The sequence below is a fragment of the Elgaria multicarinata genome, chromosome 3 (genome assembly GCF_023053635.1).
Source record: "Elgaria multicarinata webbii isolate HBS135686 ecotype San Diego chromosome 3, rElgMul1.1.pri, whole genome shotgun sequence".
NCBI lineage: Eukaryota > Metazoa > Chordata > Lepidosauria > Squamata > Anguidae > Elgaria > Elgaria multicarinata.
Window position 1 is genome coordinate 96,218,293 of NC_086173.1, and position 25,590 is coordinate 96,243,882.

General features: G+C 43.1%; 1 protein-coding gene across 4 annotated transcripts in view; it reads right to left on the reverse strand.

Annotated features, from left to right (window-relative positions):
- The window catches only part of RNF44 (ring finger protein 44), a 73,750-nt gene that overhangs the window by 38,547 nt on the left and 9,613 nt on the right, over nucleotides 1–25,590 (reverse strand). Inside the window, exon 1 of one of the 4 annotated variants that reach the window (XM_063120948.1) lies at nucleotides 4,328–4,627. The exons of the other annotated variants lie outside the window; for them this stretch is intronic. The gene's annotated coding sequence lies outside the window, so the exon portion shown is untranslated. Of the gene's footprint in view, nucleotides 1–4,327; nucleotides 4,628–25,590 lie in introns of those variants that run through there. 4 annotated transcript variants of the gene reach the window in all.

A 25,590-nucleotide genomic window follows, 5' to 3' on the forward strand; every position in this document is an offset into this window, starting at 1 on the left:
TTTCACACTTTATAAAAGTTTTCCTTCCTGATTACCTGAAGAAGATTCTGGGTTTTACCCAATGGGTTTCATTCAATGTTACTCTAACTTAAATCCCACTCATTCAACTCTACTTCAAGTAGAGTAGGATCTACTCTCAATAGGACTAACTTTGGATACAACCCTCTTACTTGCCGAAGGCAGCCAAACAAATGGCTATTTACAAGCATGATGTACACACACAGGCACAGAAACCATTCTGTTTGTAATTATACTAAATCAGTCATAATCTAGATAGGTTGTTACTGCTCAGAAGTCATCTGCACGAAGTTAACATTTTCTTTTAAATAAGCGTACTGTTAACCACACATGATTGAAACCATTGCCTTGGTTCACCTTTGAATCCGTAGTTTAATGCAAATTAAGAACTAAAATACCAGAGCCTAGAAAGCTAGATCCTTTAAACTTCAATACAAATGGAATCAAGTATGCAAATAATACTTTGTGTGAAAAAGTGATTTGATTATTAACCAGTCTAATAAATCAAACAAAAACTTCATTCGGCATGAACAGAAATGGTTAACAGGGTGAGACAGTATCATACTCATCCCTAACTGCAAAATAGTGCAACAGAGGAAAAAAATAGAAACTTCTTTCCATTCACCATCATGAAATGGGAAGATTCTCCCAGATCCACTCATATATAAACAAATAATGGCTTTCACCTTTATAAACATCTCTCAGCCCTCATGAACTGCTTTTTTTCTCTCAACAGGAAACAAACAGGAAACCTCGTCACACCTCTAGCAAAAACAAGCAAGACCCTGCAACAGCTTCTCTTTCACTCTTCTGTAAGTGAGGGCTAGAAGGAGGAATTCTCTAGACCAGGGATGGGCATCTTGTGTTCCTCTAGATGTTTTGGCCTACAACTTCCATCAGCCCTCACCACTGGCTATGCTGGCTAATGGGAGTTGCAGGCCAAAACATATGGAGAGCTACACGCTGCCCACCCCTGCACTATGTACTAGACACAGCTGCAGGTAGCTGCTTTGACTGAGGACTGGAAACCACTACCAGCACTAGGAGGCTTCTCTCCATATATGTGATGCCTCACTAAAATGTAAATAGCAATAGGACACATTAAGGGAAGCTGCTGTTTGGTCCCTCCCCCTTTTGGGGGGGAACAGGGACAAACCAGGAAGTAGAGAGAACAGAAGTGAGGACTTAGGTATTTTTCAAAAACAAAAAAATAAAGAGATCTAAAGTTGTTTAAGGTTGATGTTGTCATCCTAAAGAAAAAAACTAAGATTTTGAAGTCATTCTTGTCTACCAAATACAGTGGTTTCTCTGTGCCTGCCTTGTGAAGAATCCTATTGGCTGACACTGTGCAGCAGGACTAAAAGTGGGGAGAAGGCAGTTTTATTATCACAGCCATGAACTCTTCTACATCTACTGATAGCAAATCAAACTCCTAGATTCCATCATTAAGGACTTTCTGCCGCCAAACAATGTGCCAATTCATCTAAACATTCCTTGACTAGCCATTGCTATGAAAGCTTTCCAGCACTTTGAATGGAGTTAACAGACATAATAAAACAAAATTTGCACTAATCAGCATTGCCCACAAAAACATAGTCAACATTATGTCAACTAGCAAGATTCTTCACAGTAATGTCACCGGCCAATTATGTACATTATTTCAGCAGAGCAAAGAAACATTAGGACATAGATTGAAGACTTCTTGAGCTATCACCCCCACTTTGGCTGCACCTCCAAGTGGTTCTAACTAGCCTAAATGCTACTTTTCTCCAGTTGCTCCATTATGTTAATTCTGATCTAGCAATGATTTCCCCTAGGCCTTAGGCTCTCTCTTTCACTGGAAAGGCTTCCTTCAATTTTCATAACAGTCAGAAGCAAACACTTATAATAACCCTATGTTTAAGTTCTGAATATTCATGCCACAGAACATGGCTGGGTTGTTCACACATAACAGTGGCAAATTGTAGATTAATTTACCTAAGATGTGCCACCATGTGTGCCGGGCACATTCTGCAGCCTTTTTAAATATTCAAGCCCCAATTGGGTCTTCTACGTGACATCTGAACCTGGACACTAGTTTACATAAGCCACAGTTAACTGTGTGAACTGGGTCAGAATCTGTTCCCTGGGAAATGTCGTTTTTAATACAATATTACTAACTTCATGGTTGCAGAGAGATATTTATAGATGCACTGGTAAAATCCTGTATATTTGCATAATTTATCCTGAGGTCAGCAAGCAGCTTTCCTTCATGCAGAATTGGGAGTTCCATAATGCAAAATTTGGACTTTTGTGTGTGAAGTACTTGTATTACCAAGCAACTTAGGTTCCCCCTCACACGCTCCTTCAGTCTCATATAATAACACTAGTCACATTGCAAAGACTCTTCCCCCAACAAACCAGGATTATTTTCCTCTGCCACCTGCAGAAGCCTCCCACTTTATTTTCTCTAGCTCCAAAACCTAACCAGAAATGGTCTTTTGCTTCCTGGATACATTATCTGTGCCCTTCTATGCTTTCAACTCAATCCTTTTATTTCCAAAATGTTGGGGGTGGGAGAGCCAGTTCTCTCTTGAGGAACAGTCTGTAATGCCATTTCAGCGCTCACTGTAACAGCAGACACATACAAACTTTGAGGACAATGTTGAAGAAGGTTTGACAGAGCCCATTAACCACCCTCTTTAAAATTGTAAATGGGACAATTACATTCAGAAGGAACGTCGCATGGAACTGTCCTCTTACTGGCACACAACACCAGTAGAGGCTGTGGAAGGAAGACAACATGGGCCACACAGTCCTCAAAGGAAAAACACTACTGTCGGTCAGAATTCCTGTCTGAGTTTTAAGCAACAGCTCAACAGAAGCAACAGCCAGCCGTGTCTGATTACAATTCCCATCATGCTGACTGGGGACAATGGGAGCTGTAGTCTAACACATCTGGAGGGCACTAGGACAGCTTATTCAGGGAAGACTAGAATTACAGCTCCTGCTGTTTTTCCACCATGGTTCCCAATTTCACCTTCAGGAACTTGTTCTTAGAACACAAATGCTAAATTATCCTCAAAAGACACAATGGGGATTCAGGACACACCTCACCACTTTTCAGTTCGGAATATTGTCATTACCTTGACAGCTGCCAACTCCTGCTCAGAATAAATTCTGCATCATAAGTACTACACTGGCTACTGCTGGACTTACTATATGCCACTGGACAATTCCTCAGGCTATGCAATGGTAATTTGTTTTTCCTCGATGGGTATGGTACATTCACTTCTCCCCTCCCCCGCTCTGCTTTTGGAGCACCAAAACACATTTTAATGTGAGTTGACCTTTTCGTTCTTGTGACCGAGGACCCGGAGGAAGCTTCTCCCTTCCCACGCCCCCGACGGAGGGGCTAAGGAATCAAGAATCGACCCGTTTATGCCAAGGTTGGGGATCTGTAACTTTAAGAGCAGCGAGATCACAGGCCATGTGCTCCGTGCGAAACAAAAGCAATAACAAAGAAAGCGGAGGGAGCCTCGTCCTCCGGCCTGGCCCAGCCAAAACGGAAAATCAAGGAAAGCAGAGGAGCAAGAAGCAATAGACAACCAGACCATCTACCCCCTTGCTAACCGAGCCCGGGAAGCCCTTTCCCCCAAATCCCGTAGGAAGAGATGACCCTTTCATCGCCCCTAGACAAAGGCACCAACAACGTCGGAAAGGAACAGCACGTGTCAGTGAAGGAGAAACTGCTCCCTTCACCCCTTTCCCTCCGTCCTCTTCCTCAGCCGAGCTCCGATCACGCCAGCCCGCACCCCCCTTTTTCGCAGCAACAATCACCTCTTCCTTGGCCAAAAGGCACAAGCAGGAAACGTTGGCCCTCTCGGGGATTTTGTAGCCTAAGGGGCTTACAGAGCGAAAAGAAAGGAGGAGGAGGAGGCACCTCGCATTTTGCAGGGGAAAGGAGAAGACATGATCGACTGCACACCCCTCGTGCTGCAGGTGCAGCCCACAGTGCAAGATGAGGAAATGCCCCGGGCTGTATTGGTGTTGGAGCCAAGCCGCAGTTTGCAACAACTGCCCACCTAGCTCCCCTCCCCCATACCATGCATAAAGGCCGAGCAACACCCAGACTGCATTTGTACGTCTTTATTGTGGTTCTAAAGGGCCTTATCCAGCGGGAGGTTTCGAGCTCAACTGTCCAAGCTGCACGACCCTCCCTCTCCTCCCACCCCCTGCACCGCCAGCTCGTGACTGAACGCATACAATTATGCCCCTCCTCCTCCTCACGCCCGCCACCCTCCCCCCCCCCCCCGACCTACCTACCTACCTCTCCGTTTCTCTGGACGCAACTGCAGCCTAAATAATCCCCTTTTGTTGCTGCTCGTGGGCGCCCGCTCTGGGCCCTGTGCCCGCGCCCCCCACAGTTGTCCTGGCTGTTTCCGGTGGCTTCTTTGTTTTCCTCTACGCTCCCAGGGCGCTGCGACCATTCCCACGTTCCCAGCAGAGCCGGGCAAGGCAAAAGGTGTGCCCGAGCCCCCACGTCTCTGGCCCTTTAAGAACCGCCCGCGCCGCCGGGGTGTAACAAACGGCGCATTTTATTCACAACATTCGGAGCTGGGAGATCGCGCGTGCGTGTGACTGCCTGCCTTATCCTAGCGCGAGCGGGGGGGGGGGGGAGGGGAAAAGCGCGGGCCCGGGAGGCAACACGTGACCAGGCGCGGCGCTGTGGCTGCCGCTAGTCAGCCATCGCCGTCTTGCGCAGTCGCGGTTGCTCCCGTCGGAATAAGCCGCACGCGGCAGTAGCGGGGGACACAGCGTAAAGAGGGAGTGTTAGGAAGGAGCCATGGCAACTGTAACTGGGGCTCGGGATGGAACCTAGAATTTGTAACATTGGGATACGGCGTACCCACGCAAAACGAATGAGGAGGCCAATATACTGTGTAACTTTTTTGGTTTTTTAAAAAACCAGACAGACAGACGACGCTGGAAGGCTCATACATCCCAGGCAAGTCTGGCACAAGCCATTTTGTCGCCCCTAAGCTGAAATGTTGCAGTATGTAAACCCTAATAGAACTTTCAAACCCCATTATTTGAGTGCCAGTTAATGGTTGCTACCAGCCCTTCCGCCGTTACTATCTTGGAAAGAGATGGCTTGGGTGGCAAGCGGGTTTGCATTGCATTTCTTTCCCACAGTTCGTATATATTCTCTGTGACCGCGAGAAAGAATCTGCATGCACACACCTGCCAGCATAATATAATATTCCATGAATCTGATGAAGTGAGCTCTAGTCCACGAAAAGTTATGCCATTATAAATGTGTTGGTCTATAAGGTGCCACAAGACTCCCTAGTTTTTGCTGAACAATCCTATGCATGTTTAGGCAGAAAAAAGTTCTACACTTCCTAGAATGCCCCAGCCAGTCATGTGGGATGCTGAGAGCTGTCTAAATCTGAACAGGATTGCACCTTAATTTGGCTACCTCTTTAGAAACTGTTAAAAAGGTCAAGTACCGCAGCATTGAAAAATGCAAATTCAAATGTTGGGAATGTTTAGGAGGGATTTAAAGTAAAGCGGGAACAACTATAATGCCATTATATAAACCTTTGATGTGCCTACGGGGTACTATGCTTCAGAAAGACTAACTATTATAGGGGCAGTGGAAATTATCAAGGTGTTGGAGTAGCTTCCCTATAAAATGTCAAAGCAGTTGGAACTTTTAAGGTTTTTCACGGGGTGGGGAGATGATCAATATGGGAATATGAAAAAGGCTTATGAAGTTAGGAAGAGGTGAATAAGGAGACATTTCTCTCTAAACTGAAACTCAAGGTCACCCAGTAACCCCACCACACCAGGCAGTTGTGATTAAAAGGAAATTAGACCCCTTCTCTCTGAATGTATCTAGGACCGACTGTTCAGCTTGATAGTTGAAACTCCATGTGCGTTGGTAGTCTACCATTGAATACAAAGTTTTGGAGACAAAGCATAGATCATGTTCACTCCCTTCTTATAAATTTCCAAAGATATCTGGCTGGTTCCTGTTGTTTGGAAAAGAATGCTGCTGAATCAAATTAATCCAAAGTGACCCATCAGGCACTTTTTATACAACCCAAAAGCTACCAAACAGCCAAAAACCAAAAAAAAAAAAAAAAAAAAAGCTCCATTCATAGTTAATATTTACTGGCATACTATTGTTTCTTATGTTAAACAGAGAAGGATGTCTGTCTTCCAACAGGGTTAGTCATGGAACTGACCAGAGGTGAAGCAACCCTGGATTTAATCCTAAATGATGCTGCCCAGGACCTAGTAGAAGATGTGAGTGTTCTCGAAACAATTAGAAACAGTGACCATAATGCTTTCAGATTTAATACATATTTCAGTGGGAAAATACTAAGGAAGTCCAACACAGTCACATTTGACTTCAAATGACGAAACTTCTCTAAAATGAGGGAACTGATTAAATGGAAGTTGAAAGGGGGAGTCAAGAGGGTTAAATTCCTTAAAATGCTTAAAACTACAATAATAAAAGCTCAACTAAAATGTATACTACAAGTTAGGAAGGTAGCACCAAATTTAAGAGGTCTCCAGCATGGTTAATAAGAAGAAAGCTATTAGAGAAAAGAAGGATTCCTTCAGTCTTACCCAAATGAGGAGAACAAAAAGGAACACAAACTTGCAACAAAGAAGATGGGACGCAAAAAACAACAACAACCCATTGAGGGTTATAACATCAAGGCCACAATAAATAATTATTTAAGGGTGCAATCCTGTGCATATTTAAACAGAAAAAGTATCCAGGGGATCTGGGAAATTACAGACAGGTTAGCTTAATGTCTGTTCTAGGTCAATTGGTTGAAAACTGTATTAAATATAAAATTAGTAGGCATGTAGAAAGACAAGCCCTGCTGGAAAAGAATCAACATGTCTTCTGCAAAGGTATGTCCTGTATCACTAACGTTTTAGAGTTCTTTGGGAGTGTCAACAAACATGTGGAGAGGGGTAATCCAATAGAGATTTACTTGGACTCATGGCCGCCCAGAGGAACCTGGGGCCTTCGGGCAATGGAATTTTTGGGAGGGGAACTGTTTGAGGCCTGGGGCAAATTTGCCCCTTTTCACCTCCTCTGGGCAGGCCTGCAATTTGGACTTCCAAAAGGTTTTGACTATGTCTCCCTCCAAAGACTCCTGAACAAATTTTGCAGTAATAGAATGAAAGGAGAGGTCCTCTTATGAATATGTAACCGGTTAAAACAAAAAATAGAGAGTAGGAATAAATGCAGGGATGTAAACAGTGGGGTCCCCTAGAGCTCTGTATTGAGACCAATGCTTTCCAATTTGTTCATAAATGATCTGGAATTAGGAGTGAGCAGTGAAGTGGCCAATTCTGCTCTTCTTATGGCCTTGAGGCATTCTGAGAGGAGTTTCTATGGTAGTACGGCTATATAGGGGTTGTATGGCATGAAAGCATGTCTTTGGGGTCATGGTGCCATGAGGGGAGTTTTCATAGGGGTTATTCCATGTAATTTTCACACCTGGACATTTCCTCCAGTGGCCCACTTATATGCCTGCTGAATAAGCAGCAGTTGTTCTAAGCACAGGGGTTGCAGGATTACCCTGAAAGCTACAGCTTTCCTTTGCTGGGTCAAGTTTCATTGGGGACTAGAGCTCAGCCCCCAAAATAGTAAACCTAGCCCTCAAGTTGCTTTTTAATTAGTGCAGTGGAAGCACTAAGGAGCAAACTGTGCCTCTGAACATGTGTAATGAACTCCCCAGACAATGAGAATTCAGGAGGTGTACATCCTTTCACCTCAGAAGGTGAGGTTTCCCAGCGACAGGCTTAGCTTGAATTTTAGTGTATCTTGCTAGCTGCAAAGACCCTCTTCTGCCCAGAGCAGGCACCCTTTGTCTTTTGTTACTCCAGGCATCAGCTCGCTTTGCTCAATGGGTGGGGCTGGCCCTGCTCTACAGAGTGATATAATGTAAGCCTGAGAGCAAGAGGATGCACACTAGCCATAGGGACAGGAGGACGCTACATAGTGTAACCATGTTATTGCTGCTTATACTCACACTATTGCCCCGCTCGTGCTCTTCGCTCCTCTGATGCCATGTTTCTCACCTGCCCAAGGGTCTCTACTTCCCTTGCTCGGCTTCGTCCATTTTCTTCAGCTTCTTCCAGAACATTTGAGAACTACAAGTTCAATTGCAGCTTTTAAAGCTCAGCTAAAAACTTTTCTTTTTCCTAAAGCTTTTAAAACTTGATTTTGTTCTGACTCTTATACTGCCTGTTTGGTGCATTCTCTTCCCCTCATTGTTTTATTATGACTTTATTAGAATGTAAGCCTATGCGGCAGGGTCCTGCTATTTATTGTTTTACTCTGTACAGCACCATGTACATTGATGGTGCTATATAAATAATAATAATAATAATAATAATAATAATAATAATAATAATAAGGCAGCCCAGTGGGATGCTGTTTTGCGTTACATCTTCAAGGGACAGTAGAAGGAAGCACCCACATTTCTTCTACTGCTGAGGGGAAAGCACCTAAAGGTGGCCATTGGAGTAAACCCTTTGAACTTAATGGGAATCACCTTTGAGTAACACATGATTTGGCTGAGCGAGACAACAGGAGAGGGGTTCAAGAAATTGATTTGCGAAGTTGACTGACTGATTATCATAATTTCTCATTAGTATGTTCTAGAAATTGCTAGAGCAATAGATCTAGCATACCTGGGGCTAAAACTTGGTCAGAAAGATCAGTGAAGTTTGAAAGCACAGCAGCAAGTTACTTTAAACACAGAAACAATCAGGTATGTGACAGGAGCTAAAGAGAGCTGATCTCACAGCCCAGGACTAAGCCTATGCATGTTTACACAGAAGTTAAGTCTCCATTTAGTTGCATAGGATTGCAGCCCTAGAGCCTATAAAGAGGAACAAGCATTTGCATTCTGCAGAGATATAAGCCAAAGTATTTCACCAAATCCCAAGGGCTGATTCATAGTATATACAGATATGTGTTTGCTAAATATGTAGTTATTTGTTATGCTGAACTCCAAAAGCACAAAAAGAAAGATGCATATCTGTTCACATGTCATTAATGCAAGCTAGGACTTATGGCCAGTCAGAGCTGCTTAGCAGGTCTTTGTATGTCCACAAAGTCATTGGAGATGTGGATTTCCGCTACACATTTTAGACTGAACAGTGCAGCAAGTACCTGTGTATAATGGCTATATGTAAAGTATAAATTAGCCTCAAAAATGTCACCAAACCCAAGCACTACTACTGCATGCCAAAGGTTCCCCCCCCACACTCACACAATGCACCTCCAGTGTGTTATTTTTACTATTTTACAACCTAAAGAAAGTGAGAGTGACTTGTGGCTAACTTGCATGACCATTCTAATCAATGAAAAATTTCATTGGATTTACAAATGTGGGAAATCTTAAGTACAGTTCTTACTGTCAATTATGAAGATAGTCCAAGATCAATAGTGTGGTACGTTACTGAAAAAAACCATGGATTCTTGGCTATCAGCTGTATATTGCAGATGCAAGACAAATGCCTACGGAAGTTTGTAGATCATCTGGGATCTCTTTCACACAACCCAAGGAGGTTAGTAAGACTATCCAGGAGTAAAATTTGAATAGTTGCATCTTTTTGATAAAATAAACATATTCCAAAAGATCGATTTCATCACAGTCATGTGTGGCATTCAAATGTAAGTCCTGCTGAAGTCTCATAAAGTCCTAGGGTGTCAGTGAGAAATTGGAGTCTTAGACTGCTTCTGTTAACAGATGTATCCTAATCCAACCTCTGTGAGGGAGACATCAAGGAAAAATTAGTGTCTTTCAATTCTTGGTAAGGGTTCAAATACCCATTTTCACTTTCATCCTAGGTTTTCATGAGGATAAATTTGCCTGAGGCAGCATGCTGAAATCTGAAGGGGATATCCACAATGCCACCCACAGTTTTCAAAATCATCCTCTCCAACTCTCACTCTGCACAAAAGATCTACTCACCCCAGTTACTCATCTCTTGAACACCCCCATCTCCCTCCCTCCCTCCCTCCCTCCCTCTCTCTCTCTCTCTCTCTCTCTCACACACACACACACACACACACACACTGCATTCTCCTTTCAGGTCTCCCCACAGCCTAACCCAATCGTTCCTGTCACTCTGCAGCCCACCCTAGCCCCATCCCACTTTCCCCTCCACCTTCCCTATTGGGTTACTTTGAGCCCTGGTCTCACTGCTGCCTCTCCCATGGTACTCCCAGTCCTCCTCTAGTTGATCCAGTGTCTTCACAAGACGTCCCCCTTACCAGGCAGTGGCAATGGAGTCCCTTCCTTTTTCTCTTCTTTTTCAGGCAGCTGGAAGCACTTCAAAGTGAAGTGCTGGCCTCCAGCTGCACACCATCTTTACTTTTTAAGAATACCTTTGGGTCCACATGGGACTCAGACATTCTGTGTAATAAAGATGGTGGACAGCTGGACGCCAGCACTTTTCTTTGAAGTGCTCCCAGCTGTCACAATTTTAAAAAAATAATAATCAATTTTTAAAAAAAATACTCCCCCCCCCAAAAAAAAAACCATGTATTGGCAGGCGACTTTGCAGGCACTGAGGAAAGTGTTCATGACTGCAGTAGCCCCTGCCATGTTGGGGATCCTCGATCTAGCCTGTGGAGCAATGATGCTTTGGGAAAATGTGTTTGATGAATCTCCTACATCTGGTGGTTCTTTTACCATAAAGATGTAACTATATCAATTTACTCACAAGGCATCCCACTGACCTTTGAGTAGTTCTTCCTCCATTTGGACTGTGTATGAGAGTCTCCTGGGTGATTTACAGACTTCCATAGACATACAGCTTACACTGCAATATGAAGCTGGCAACTCAAAATGCAGCATTTTGCACCCTGAGCATACGCAGAGACCGTGCTATAAAGGCTATTACACAAATAGCCTCTCTAACATGTATCTGTAAAACACTGTACAGGTGCATCTTAAAATGTAATGTCCCTGTTCAGATGACACACTGAGCCATGGTTAGGCCACTAGCTCTCTTCAGCAAATTGTGAGTGAGTGTGTTTAAACGGTGGTTATGTAGCCACCAGGGCTAGGAATGGCCACACAACGCACTAAACCATGGTTCACACGACAGGCTAAGCCATAATGTTTAGCTCAAAATGCTTAACTACCATGCTCTAGTGTGTCATCTGAACAGGGTGAATGTAAATATGGGACAGTGTACGTTTTCAAGGGCACATATCACACAAGCCATACGCAGACATGGGAGCAGATACACATTTGCTGCCACAATGTATGGAGCAGTTCCACGTTGAAATGTTTGCATTCTGGACACTGGCATTATTTATCACAGGCTAAAGCCACATACATTTTACCTCAGTGAGACTACACACCAAGGAAATACACACCAGATTGCAGGCCTAATCCCCCCTGCTTTTTTAAAAAAGAACTTACAGAACTACTTACCAAATAGCAACCAATATGGTCCCATCTCACTTTGCAAACCAATCAATTTCATGTTTTCTGCAATGATGAATCCTACATAATTATATATTTAATAACTTACTTTATATAGCTAGATGCTGTAGAGTAGATCGTCCAGATGGAGAACAAACAAGGTACATCCTTCATGTATTTGATATACTTCCATCCTTGTATAATCATAAGACAGAAAACGAAGACTAATACCTAGGTTTTTGGATCAAGCAGAGATGCTAATACAGGTACATTACATAGTATAAATTGTTCAATGTAGAAAAGCTTTTAGAGAAACAAGGTATAAGTATATGTTTATATTAAAGGGGTTCTGCCATGATAAAACAGACTGTACTAGTTATAACTGTGATACATCAGTTTTATATTAAATACAGCTATTTGTTTTGTTGAGACTGGCATTAGGATCCTATTCCTCTCAAACCACCCACCTCCACAAAAACAGAAACCATCCCTGGCATGCATTTCAAAGCCCGCACTAGTCAGAATGGAGTATTTCTGCTAACATACACCATTGAAGTCAGGGCCAAGTTACCCATGCTATTAAATGCACACTGGTCTGATTTCTTCTTTAAATACCAGCTGGTGGTGGAGGTGGGTTTTCAATCAGGACTGGGAGTGCAGGGGAGGTTTTTGTAACCCTTCCCCCCCCCTGAAAATCATGGCCCCCCTGCAGTCTGTTCTCAACCCAGGAGGCTAATAGCTGCTTTAGAATGATGATATGGAGGGAAGTGTGAAAAGCCCTCCTCAACGTACGATGAGGACTACCCCAGCTGCTATTAAAAGAACTAAAATCAGGCACATGAAATGCTTACATGTATCTAACCTTGTACAGCTTAGACCTCTGCATTTTCAACCAACAACAGAGCATTCTAACTTGATAAGCAAATGCCACTTCGCAGTCTTTTAAAAAAAGTTCCTAACCCTACCATGTCTTTTTTATTTAAGTGCAAGAGCATGCTAAGGAAGAAGCAGCCTGATGCTAGAGAACATAAGAAGAGCCCTGGTGGATCAGACCAAGGGGCCATCTAGTCCAGCACTCAGTTCACACAGTGGCCAACCAGCTGTCGACCAAGGACCCACAAGCAGGTCATGTTGCAACAGTACCCTCCCACCTATGTTCCCCAGCAACTAGCGTGAAGAAGTACTTCCTTTTATCTGTCCTGAGGCTCCCTCCAATCAGCTTCATGGGATCACCTGGGGTTCTAGTATTAAGGGAGAGGGAGAAAAATGCTTCCCTATCCACATTCTCCACACTGTGCATAATTCTGAACACCTCTATCAGTTCTCGCCTTAGCTGAACAATCCCAGTTGTAACCTTCCCTCATAGGTGGGATACTCCGGTCCCTTGATCATTTTAGTTGCCTTTTTCTGCACTTTTTCAAGCTCTACAATATATTTTTTTAGGTGTGGTGACCAAAACTGTACACAGTATTCTGAGTGTGGTCGCAGCACAGATTTGTATAAAGACACTATGATACTGGCAGTTCTATTCTCAATTCCTTTTCTAATATTGCCTAACATGGAGTTTGCCTTCTTTACAGCGGCCACATACTGGGCTGACGTTTTCATCGAGCTGTCCACCACAACCCCAAGATCTCTTTCTTGGTCAGTAACCACCAGCTCAGATCCCATCAGGTTATACTTGAAGTTGGATTTTCTTGTCCCAATGTGCATCACTTTACACTTGCTTACATTGAACCGTATCTGCCTTTTGGATGCCCAGTCTCCCAGCTTGGAGAGATCCCTTTGGAGATCCTCACAATCCCCCCTTGTTTTAACCACCTTGGCCGCTTCACTGCTCACTCCTAATTCCAGATCATTTATGAACAAATTGAAAATAATTGTTCCCAATACAGGTCCCTGTGGGAACCCACTGTTTCCTTCCCTCCATTGGGAGAATTTACTATTTATTCCTACTCCATGCTTTCTGTTCTTTAACCTGTTGCTGATCCATAAGAGGACCTATCCCTTTATTCCATGACTTCCAAGTTTGCTCAGGAGTCTTTGGTGAGGGACTTTATCAAAAGCCTTTTGGAAATCCAAATAAGCAATGTCCACCACATCTCCCCTGTCTACATGTCTACTGCATTCTCAAAGAACTCTAAAAGATTAATGAGACAGGACTTACCTTTACAGAAGCCGTGTTGATTCTTTTTCTGAAGGACTTGTCATTCTATATACTCACTAATTTTGTCTTTAATAATACTTTCAACCAATTTACCTGGAACAGACGTTAAACTAACTGGCCTGTCATTTCTTGGATCCACCCTTGATTCCTTTTTAAAGGTGATGATGTCTTTCAGAGTTTGTAGTAATTTTCCCCTCATTATTGTCATCATAATTAAATGTGAATACTGATATGCAGCAAGATTTATAAGAGTAAAGAGTTCTCAACGTTCTTCAGAATTTTCAAATTAACAAGTATGCTCTGGTAGAGTATGCCTAAAGCCATTCATGTGTATGTCTCTCTGTCTGTCTGGGAATGCTCCCCAGTATTACTGCCAACTTCCCTCTCAGATTTATGAGGAAATATGGGAGAGAAGAAAGAAAAGGTCCATGGGCCAGGGCCATCCCCACCATAAGCCAAGGTGAGGCAGTGCTCACCTCAGGCAGAAGATTTTGGAGTAAGAATAAACGGCAGCAAGTTGTCAATTACTTGATTGTATTTTGGCCACCATGCGAGGTGCTATTGGGGGTTTCTGCCTCAAGCACCAAAACGTTTGGGGCTGTCTCCAGCTGTGGCAGTTTTTATTTATTTATTACAGTTTTATACCGCCCAATAGCCGAACCTCTCTGGGCGGTTCACATTGTTGTCAAGCAGCCACCAGCACTCCTTTTTTAGGTACAGAAAGCCTAGCAACTTCCCTTCCTCCCCACACACCAAGAATAGGCTGCATAGGGGAAGAACACAAATTTTTTGACTTGCCTGCACTGATCCCCTCTGCTGCCCAGGAGCCATTATTGGGCAAGTTTGCATGTCATGCTAATCCACACTTGGAATAAGCCATGGTGGGTGGGTGGCCTGTCCTTTACTCCCGACACATGATCACATTCTCAGCAACTTGCTGTGACTTGTTTCTCTCTCAGTCCTCCCAGCCACAGCTGGCGTGTCTTTAAGGGGCCTTTGTGGCAGAAATCCCTGTTTCCTCGTTCTCTATGTCAGCACCCTTTTCTGCAATTGGACTGCTGGGGTTTCTGGATCACGAGCGAAACTCCTTCCCTTCCCACATCAGGTTGCCAAAGGGATTTAGGTTTCTGAGCCCTTATGAATGTGGGAACACATCTGCAAGGTGTTTATTTTTTTACGTCTTGTGAATGTCTTGAGCCCAGCACAGTCATATCTCCCCCTCTTGTCAATGTCCTTCTCAGTTTCATCCTCCATTTTGGCACTTCTCGAATAACCCCCACCCACCGGATCAGATCATAAAAATGAAATAATTTTCAGAGCCCTTATGAACACAGGGATGTGCTCATAATTTGGGGGAGGAGTCTTGTGCAAGACCACCTGCCAGCTATTTAGCCAAGCATACCAATATCCCTTCTTGTCAATGTCCTTGTCAATTTTATCCTCCACCTCCCTGCTTCCCTTGCTAACTAACACTTTTTTTTTTAAAGGCTGCTTCATGTTCTACTGCAGTAAAAACACCTGCCCCTAAAGCTCCTTCTCCTACAGACACCAGCCACTTTCAACTCCCCACTTCCCTTCATGCTTGTCACTTCCCACCACTGGTCTTCATTGCTAGCTGTCAGGTATACATATGGGTTACAGAGCAGTGAGTGGGATCGCTGAGTATATGCAAATGTCATGGTGAAGCAGTAACACAGAGGGGGGAAATGCACAAATTTCAAAGCAAAGCAGTAAACAGGAGGGGGAAATTGTGCAAATTTCAAGACAGCACTGATAAAATTGCCCCCGATGGGTTCAGACATCAGAACAAAATATCCTAAACCACCCTACTACAAGTCATGGTTCTTCTTCGTGGTCTCTGTGCATCATATATGGGCTCTGCGCCTGTGTGGAGCAGCATCGGGAAACTTCTAGAGCTGAGGCATTCTGGGTGGGAAGCCCTCCCCTATGGCGCCATGCGCATGCTCAGAGGGGTTCCTGCCCGTACCCCCAGTTCTCTCTCGACTGCCATTGTGGCAATATCGTTCAGAGAAGGTTCTCTTCTTGATTCTTGAAGAACTCCAGTTACAGGTAAGCAACCTGTCTGTCTCATGGTGGCTTGTTTCTGAAACACAACCCATAACAGGGGGGAAATCTCCAAGTTGGGATATCACACTAAGCTAACCTGAAACCACCCATGATAAAAAAAAAAACCACTATGACTTTGTGTGATGTCTGAACCAGGTCATCGTATCTTACATGTTTAGAGAAAGTCTAGGCCTGCACCATCAGCACCAAAAGGCACCAGCAATGCTTGGTTGTCTCACTGAGTCCTAGGATGAAATAGGCTACGTATCCGCACTAATTCTCTTATCATAATACCAAGCGCCTCATCGGTAACTACAAATAGGAGAGATTGTTTTCCTTAAAACAAACTTTACGTAGAGGTGTCTTAGCAACTAAGACAAATCTTTTTTGTTCACGTTCTTTTCTTTTAAGTGAAAACTATTCTTAGAACAGGAGAAAGGAACAAAAGACAAACCCAAGAAACCTTGGCCTAGCTCTCACCCCAGTGATCAAACTCTGTCTAGGCTGTAGCACTTCAGATTGCAGGTGGGGGGCTCACATGAATGAATCCTCCACGCAGAGCACAATCCCTGCATATAGAAAACTAGACCTTTCCCTGGCTTCTAGTGTTCTATGTAAAGTCCTCACTTGTAGTTTGAAGTGGTAGAGATCAGAGCCAGACAGGTTTAGCATTTCAGTGAGAAATAGGACAGTCTGAAGTACAATTTTAGGCACCTATCCTGTATACTTGTCCTCTGTTGTGAGCACTGAAGACATCTGGGAATCTCTAAACATCATGTTACCACCCTAAAACTGCTTTGAAATGAGCAAGATCCTCCTGTTAAAATTTACAACAGATCAGAAATACTGAGAAGTCTCCCACGAAAACTGTTTTGTCCCCAACGATCAAAGGCAAAAGTCAGTGAATTATGCCATTGAGCAACTTCACAAAATAGAGAAACCTCTTATCTCCAAAAAGGACCAATAAATGGAAATGCAAGATATGCTTTTTGAAAGAAGGATGATACCATGCTACAACCCCATAGCATTTTTGCATGACTTTGAGGTAAGGAAGTGAGAGAAAACATAGGAATATGTTAGATGACAGCTGCTAAGAACAGTCCCAATTTCACCAGAATAATCTAGCACATATAGACAACATATACCTTTTTAATTTGAGAGCCCTGAAAGAGGAAACAATAATTAGTATTGCTAAGAATGTGTATAGCACTCTCCCTAAGGATTCCAAATGCTTCACATTATTTTAAGAATCCTGGAAACAGCTATGTGAGATAGGCCAGCACCGTTATCCCAACTTACAGGTGAGGGTCTATGGCCAAGAAAAGTGCTTGCCTCCTACACAGGGAGAAGATGCACTGAGATAATTTTTAAAAAATTAATATGTTTCTGATTATAATATCCAATGACTCCTGGGACACTTAACACCACTCATGGCTTTTTGTAGAAAAGAGGTTTTTCCATTTGTTTGATGCAAGATTCTATAGCTTGCTGGGAGTCCTCACCGCCTTGTTTAATTTTTAAAACACTTTCTAATATGTTACCCAATATTGGGGACTATGATGTAACAACAAACACCCAGAAGAAGCGAATGTCATGGATGGTCACAAAACACTCAAAGGGTATTGCCTCTTTTTTTTTAATCTAACTGTTCACTCCAAACTGCTGGAAAAAGGTGGGCTTTAGAGCTAGATAATAGCTTCAGGAACAGCTTTATGTTTATGTCTTAATTGCTTTTAACTGTTTTTATATATTTTATTGCTATAAGCCACCTTGAAAGGGCACCTGCCCTGAAAGGCAGCCAAGAAATGTTGGTATCAATATCTCTTCTTGTCAATGTCCTTGTCAATTTCATCCTCCACCTCCCTGCTTCCCTTGCTAACTAACCAAAGTTAGTTATGCTGTTATAAATAAATAAATAAATGGCATGACCCTACAGTTTGGCTTAATCAAGGTTATCACCTGGCCTGTTTGAAAGCTGAGTTCAGGACCTAGGGGGAAATTAAATATTCAGGGCAATAGCTGCCAGAATCAGAGGTGATATGAAAGTGTATGAACTATCGAACTAACCCTCTTGACAATTAACATTTTTAAAAGTAATTATCAGTTCAATATGACAAAAGGTAAATGTTCCACTACCAACAGCCACCTCAGAAAGCTATTATTAATAGCAATAGCTTTCTGTGCAGGAGCTATAACACTTCATATTTTGCAGGCACCTTTTCATATTTTGTTCACTTCCAATTCCAACAAAAAGGGACCATTATAAACTCACCTTTTGAGCCCCAATATCATTAAACATGCACAATCACAGTCTGTTCTTTTAACCCCACTTTTCCACAAAAACAAAGTAGTCATATCAGCTTATAAAATGAAGATTAAAAAACATCTAAGTAAAAACCCATCAATACTCCCAAGTACAAAATCAGGCATTGAAACAATCAAGGTATTAACGACAAGAAGACAGAAGTAACCTCCAAATCAACAAGCCACAGCTTAAAACAAATTATACTTTAAACACTGACTGGAGCAAGGAGGTCTTCAGTAATCATCTGAAAACAAGGAAATGTAGCAGATCTCCACCAGCATGGAGTTCCAGTGAACCTCCACTTAAAGAGCTCTATCGCTCTCATAATCTCATGGATGGATGGAATGGAATGGGACACACATGCATGCACACACAATCACTCAGAAATAGCCTTCCACATTATGATATGCCAAATCACTCCTGCATGGTGTGTGTGTGTGTGTGTGTGTGTGTGTGTATACACACACACACACACACACACACACACACACACACACGCATACATACACACATACATACTTTGGTCTGCTATGGTGGTTTCAGTTTAGAAAGCAAGAGTGCATACTCAGGATCTCTTAACACTAAAAACTAGTATGTCTGTGGTGATGTCAAGTATACACTCTGTCTTAAGAACATAAGAAATATCCTGCTGGATCAAATCAAGGTCTACCTGACCAGCATATTTACCAAGCGTCCCAGCCACCATCTGACACCAGGTGACCCAAGTGGGACAAGGTCTACTTCTGCCCATTGCTATCTGCTGCACACATCTGCATTCAAGAGCTCACCATGACAGTGTTTGCAAACTGTGGCTGTCTGCGCTAACCCCTCCTCCCAAAGATGCTTTACATACACTTTGGCTGCAATTCTAGGCACGCTTACCTGGGCATAAGTCCCATTGAGCTTAGTCACACTTTCTTTTGTGTAGGATCATACTGCCATAGGGTACTATGCAAGGCATGTGTCTGCATCTCTGTCTCCTTGGTTGATACAATTAGAGGTTATTCGGTTCCAAACTTCCCTGAACACAGCCTCCTTAGGAGACCATCTGCTGTTTCAGACATGTGTCGCTTCCCATGACCCAGATATAAGGCCAGATCAGCAGAAGGTTTAGACTGGGGGGGGATTCCATCAACATTGCTTAAGAATTCTCTGATCTAACTTGGTTTGGGCTCTGGGTTTATAGGGGAAATTCTCTACCCCATCTCTCCCCATCACACCCACCTTAGCAAAAACAAACCAGCCCTTGGTTAGAAAAAAGGGAGGGGGGAAAGGTTCCTAATATAATTTAATAAAGAGCATATGGGTCTTAGTTTTCATTTTAAAGAAGTATTACAGCCTCCAAGGGTGCAGGAAATCAAATTGCTCTATTTATCTGAACAAATCTTATGCAAACCAACATATCCTCAATGCATTTTACTGCTTAAAGACTTAGTAAGATACTTCGTAGTATGGGAGTAATTAAAGGAAAGCGAGTCCTTAGTTTTTAATTAGAATGACTTCCTGATAGTCAACCTAAATGCAAAGCTCTTAAAGGAACACAAAAGGGGCATTATAAGCTGGAATATATATATATTCATATTCGGTATGGACACAGAAAAGACAAAGAGTAAAGGTACAGAGTAGAATTCAGCTTCCTGACAATTTCAGCTTTAAAGAAAAACCAATGAACAGAAAAATAAACAAACCCAAGTTTCTAGCCTTGATGGCTGTTGGGGTAGTCTGCCCTGCATACACGTCTAGCATTCACATGAGCGGGAGAGGCAGAATAGATTCAGCTACACATATCTGTGCAATCTGCGTTCTAGAGTCCGTGTTTTCTTTACACAGAAGTTGGGTTATGTTGCTGAAGAATTTTGGCTTTAAAAATGCGCTCAGCTGAAATGTTTAAAAGAGAGTGTAAACATTTATCTTGAAATACTTGTAGTTCAATGGTCTTATAGAAACTTCCTTAATAGAGATTTTTGTGAGTCCCAACTTGTCCTTATTCCGGCAATGCTGTGGGGTATGTCACAATAACTACAAAAACCACCAAACTGCCTTTATGAGGCCTAGAACAAACAGAACAGCATCTGCAAGCATTATTTGTCAGACACACTACTCATGGTAGTTCAGCAACAAGCACCCAGGTTTCCCGCCTTCTATAGTCATCACTATTTCATTCTTCTAACAGGTTCATAAAATGGGGTTAATTAAATCTCTCTTAAAACTCCCTTCCACTTATATCAAGAAATCCATAGTTCCCCGCCTCCCTCTCTTCTTCATAAGGCTCTGGCCTTTACTGCTCAATCAATTCCCTGAAGCAGGCTAGCATCTGACACAGGCAAAAGGAACACACAGTGCAAGAAGCAAGTATTGCTGCTTCAGAAGCCACAGATATTTTAAAGCATTTCCCCCTTTTCTCTGCTCTTGTTTGTTATTACACATTGGCTGTAAATGGGAGCCATAAACAATGTCGTTTAGCAGCAGCTGCTGAAGGGAACGTTACTTCTACCATCGTTTTACAAGCCAGATTTAGTGCCCAATGAAAGGAGAGAGAGGCCATGTCATTCATGTTTTATCAGGCTCCAGCACTGAAGGGGGAAATACCAAAGCAACATGCAACCATCCCCAGCATTCAGGACTCCCCTTGGCAGGAACAGACTGTTCACTGAGAATGAAGGAGCACTGATCTGTTTTTTCACTGCTTCGGATCAGAGAACCTAGACAAGCACCCACAAATATATCACATGCCTGAGGAACACAGGTGCAACAGGAAAAAGCAGTGTTTTCTGCTCAAAGTGTTGCATTCAAATTATGTGAATACAGTGGTGCAACTATTATATGAATGGGGCTGAGATCCAGGGCCCCACAGCCCAGCCCTCCACCAAATGACCATCCAGAGAGTGATAGAGGGCAGTGGCAAACACGCCCACCATCTGTACCAGCCTGGTCATGCCACAGCATCCTTCCTTCTTAAAATATTTTACAGTCAGGGTCCTGTTGATTAGGCACACTCATGATTACAGATGCCCATTTTACTATTTTACTTTTAAATTATATTATCCTTTTCTACAACAAAATGGCGTTTATTCTCAAGTAAATCCATGCTTCGCAACTGAAGTAATACAGATAGCCGTTTAACCCCCACCTCCATAAGACCATTAAGTCCAGGATCCAAAATTACTTAGCTGCACCACTGTGTGAAAAGAAGCTTCTTGTTCTCTCTCTCTCTCATACACACACACACACAGAGCAGAAGGCTCATATGGCAGGACTACAGAGAGGATCCAACTTAACCTCATTTGGCAGAGAGTTCCAGAGCCTAGGAGTGGCCACAAGAAGGCTCTGTCTTATGTCCCCATCAAATGTGCCTCTGATTGGTATGGGACCAAAAGAAGAGCCTCCCCTAAAACCTCCCATATGAACCTACCAGCCAGGCTCATATGGAAGAATGATGTATTTCAGATAGCTTGGTCCCTTAGGCCTTAAAAGCTTACAGCCATCATTTTGAATTGTGCCCAGAAACGGATGGATAGCTGTTGTAACAAGAGTCACGTGCTCCTTGTACCTGGCCATGTTCAACGGTTTGGCCAAAGTATTCTGGACCGTATAAGTTTCTGAACACTTTCAAAGACAGCTCCATGTACAGCATGTTACAGTAGTTCAAATGGGATGCAAGTGAAGCATGTGTCACCATGGGCAGATCCTTCATCTTCAGGAGTGGGTTTAGCTACCCTCAGATGTGCAAATGTACTCCTGGTCACTGCCAAAACCTTGGCACCCAGATTCAGGGTTGAATCTAGGAGTATACCTAAACTGCAAACCTGAGTCCCTAAGGGGAGTATATCCCCATCCAGGACCTCCCTCCCCAAGATCCAGCTTATCCCCCACTCCACAAAGAGGTTGTTGTTTTTTAATCTTGCACACCAAAATAAGACATCAATAACATCATGTTTACTCTGGCCTCAACAAGGGAGAGGGCCTTTTTGATGGTAGCACCCCATCTATAGATCCTCTCTCCAGTTTTACAAGGCACCAATATTGATGTCATTTAAAGGTTAAGAACGTTATCCACCAAAGCTTTCAGTTGAATGACAAGTGTTTATGCTGCTCTTTTCTGCTGCTTTTATTGTTTTTTTTTATCATTGTTAAGTTGTAAGCTGCCTTGGATATCTTTAAACAGAAAATAGGGTGAGTAAAACAAATACCATGCATTATATTAGACTTCAAATCAAAAAAAGCAAAAAGCAAGAGAAGCAGCTAAGCCTCAGGGAGAGTTATGCTACATTGCCAATACATTTGCCAGACGTCTAGGCTCAAACCACGACAACAGTTTCTAGTAGATGAAACTCGTATTGACAGATAATTAGCCCATATATGAAAGGTTAGGGTCACACTGCCATCTGGAAGCCTTCCTGATAAGCAGGTCAGAAGTAGATTGTGCAAAATATAGATGATACCAAATCTTAATTACAGGAGGCTGATCGTAGCTTGCATGGACCACAGAGACAGTTGGGAGTCAGAGATTGCAACATGAGAATGCAATGGGACTAGATCAACCAACAGATCTATGGAAGGCAGAAATGGAAGAGCACCTGCTTTACATGCAGCAGGTACTGATTTAACCCTGGCATCTCCAGATACGGCTGAGAAAGATCCCTGCCTAAAACCCTGGGGAGCTGCTGCCAGCCAGTGTTGACAATACTGGGCTAGATGGACCAATGGTCTGACTCCATATAAGGCAGCTTCCAATGTTCCTATGACACCCACTGGATGTCCTCCGCCAAGAAACTGTAGACTACTGCATACATTATAGGCTATACATGCAATGGCAGATGAGAGTGAGTCTTGGGTTCAGGCACTTCTTTCAATTGCATATAGAATCTTGAAATGTGAATTCCACAAATATGTTTCCCTCACAGAATCTACAGCAGACCAGATGGATCATGTGAGTAAAGTCTACCCACATGGGCCATAGTTCATGGGGTGGTGGGCAGGACTCTGGCTTGCATATTTGACTAGAATCCCGGGAGCTATCGGTCATTATCAAAGAACATGATAATCGGAGTCTACTACCGACCACCCAATCAAGGAGAAAACGAGGACGAAACTTTTGAGAAACAAATTGCCAGTGTTTCAAGGAAGTGTGATGTAGTAGTGATGGGGGACTTCAATTACCCTGATATCTGTTGGGAGACAAATACTGCCAAAAGCGGCCCTTCCAAGAAATTCCTGACATGTATGGGTGATAACTTTCTCCTACAGAAAGTGGAGGAAGGAACTAGAGGATCAGAAATCCTTGACTTGATATTGACCAATAGGGATGACTTAGTGGATAAAATGGCAGTTACGGGAACTCTGGGGGAAAGTGAACACATCATACTTTAATTCTTGATGATGAAGGAGACAAAAGTTGAGTGTAGCCATACACGTACTCTGGATTTTAGGAAAGCTGATTTTAATAAACTCAGAACTATGATAAGTAAGGTCCCATGGCAAGTGAGCCTAATGAGAAAAGGAGTGCAGGATGGGTGGGAGTATTTTAAAAAGGAAATTTTAAAGGGACAGTTACAAACAATTCCAATAAGGAGAAAAGATAGAAGACAACAGAGGAAACCAATGTGGCTCCACAAAAAGCTTAGAGATGACCTGAAAACAAAAAAGGATACATATAGGAAGTGGAAGGAAGGCCAGGCTACAAAAGAAGAGTACAGACAGGTGGCACAGAAGTGCCGGAATGGTGTCAGGAAGGCTAAAGCTGTGAATGAGCTGAGATTAGCGAGGGATGCTAAAAGCAATAAAAAGGCTTTCTTCAGATACGTGAGTAGTAAAAGACAGAGGAAAGAAATGGTGGTTCAACTGCTTAATGAGGATGGCAAATTGATAACAGATGACAAAGAAAAGGCTGAAGTGCTCAATTCCTACTTTGCCTCAGTCTTCTCCCAAAGCGGGTCTGTGACCCCCCTGGAAAAAGTGAAGCAGAAGTTGAGGGGGCAAGATTGCAGTTTGAGATTGATAAACAAATGGTCAAAGAACACCTAATTTCCTTGAATGAGTTCAACTCTCCAGGGCCCGATGAACTGCATCCTAGAGTAATGAAGTGGCTAGCGGAAGAACTCTCAGAACCTTTGTCTGTTATCTTTGCAAAATCATGGAAGACGGGTGAGGAGCCGGACGACTGGAAGAGGGCTAACGATGTCCCTATCTTCAAAAAGGGCAAAAAGGAAGAACCTGGGAACTACAAACCAGTCAGTCTGACATCCATCCCTGGGAAAATTCTGGAGCAGATTATAAAGAAGTCAATCTGTAAACACCTTGAAATCAATGCAGTGATTACTAGAAGCCAACATGGATTTGTCAGGAACAAATTCTGTCAGACAAATTTGATCTCATTTTTTGATCAGGTAACCTCCCTTGTGGACTGTGGGAATGCTGTGGACGTCATATATCTTGACCAGCAAAGCTTTCAACAAAGTGCCCCATGATATTCTGATTAACAAACTAGCTAAAAGTGGGCTAGATGGAACAACTATTAGGTGGATTCACAGTTGGCTACAGAATCGGATTCAAAGAGTACTTATCAATGGAACCTTTTCAAACTGGGGAGAGGCAACAAGTGGGGTACCGCAGGGCTCAGTCCTGGGCCCAGTGCTCTTCAACATTTTTATTAATGATTTGGATGAGGAGGTGCAGGGAACGCTTATCAAATTTGCAGATGACACAAAATTGGGTGGGATAGCTAATACCCTGGAAGACAGAAACAAACTTCAAAGTGATCTTGATAGGCTGGAGAACTGGGCTGAATACAACAGAATGAAATTTAATAGGGATAAATGCCAAGTTCTACATTTAGGAAATAGAAATCAAAGGCACAGTTACAAGATGGGGGATACTTGTCTCAGCAATACTAGAAACGAGAAGGATCTTGGAATTGTTGTAGATCACAAGCTGAATATGAGCCAACAGTGTGATATAGCTGCAAGAAAGGCAAATGCTATTTTGGGCTGCATTAATAGAAGTATAGCTTCCAAATCACGTGAGGTATTGGTTCCTCTCTATTCGGCCCTGGTTAGGCCTCATCTAGAGTATTGCGTCCAGTTCTGGGCTCCACAATTCAAGAAGGATGCAGACAAGCTGGAGCGTGTTCAGAGGAGGGCGACCAGGATGATCAGGGGTCTGGAAACAAAGCCCTACGAAGAGAGACTGAACCAACTGGGCATGTTTAGCCTGGAGAAGAGAAGATTGAGGGGAGACATGATAGCACTCTTCAAATACTTAAAAGGTTGTCACACAGAGGAGGGCCAGGATCTCTTCTCGATCCTCCCAGAGTGCAGGACACGGAATAACGGGCTCAAGTTAAAGGATGCCAGATTCCAGCTGGACATCAGGAAAAACTTCCTGACTGTTAGAGCAGTGCGACGGTGGAATCAGTTACCTAGGGAGGTTGTGGGCTCTCCCACACTAGAGGCATTCAAGAGGCAGCTGGACAAGCATCTGTCAGGGATGCTTTAGGGTGGATTCCTGCATTGAGCAGGGGTTTGGACTCAATGGCCTTGTAGGCCCCTTCCAACTCTGCTATTCTATTATTC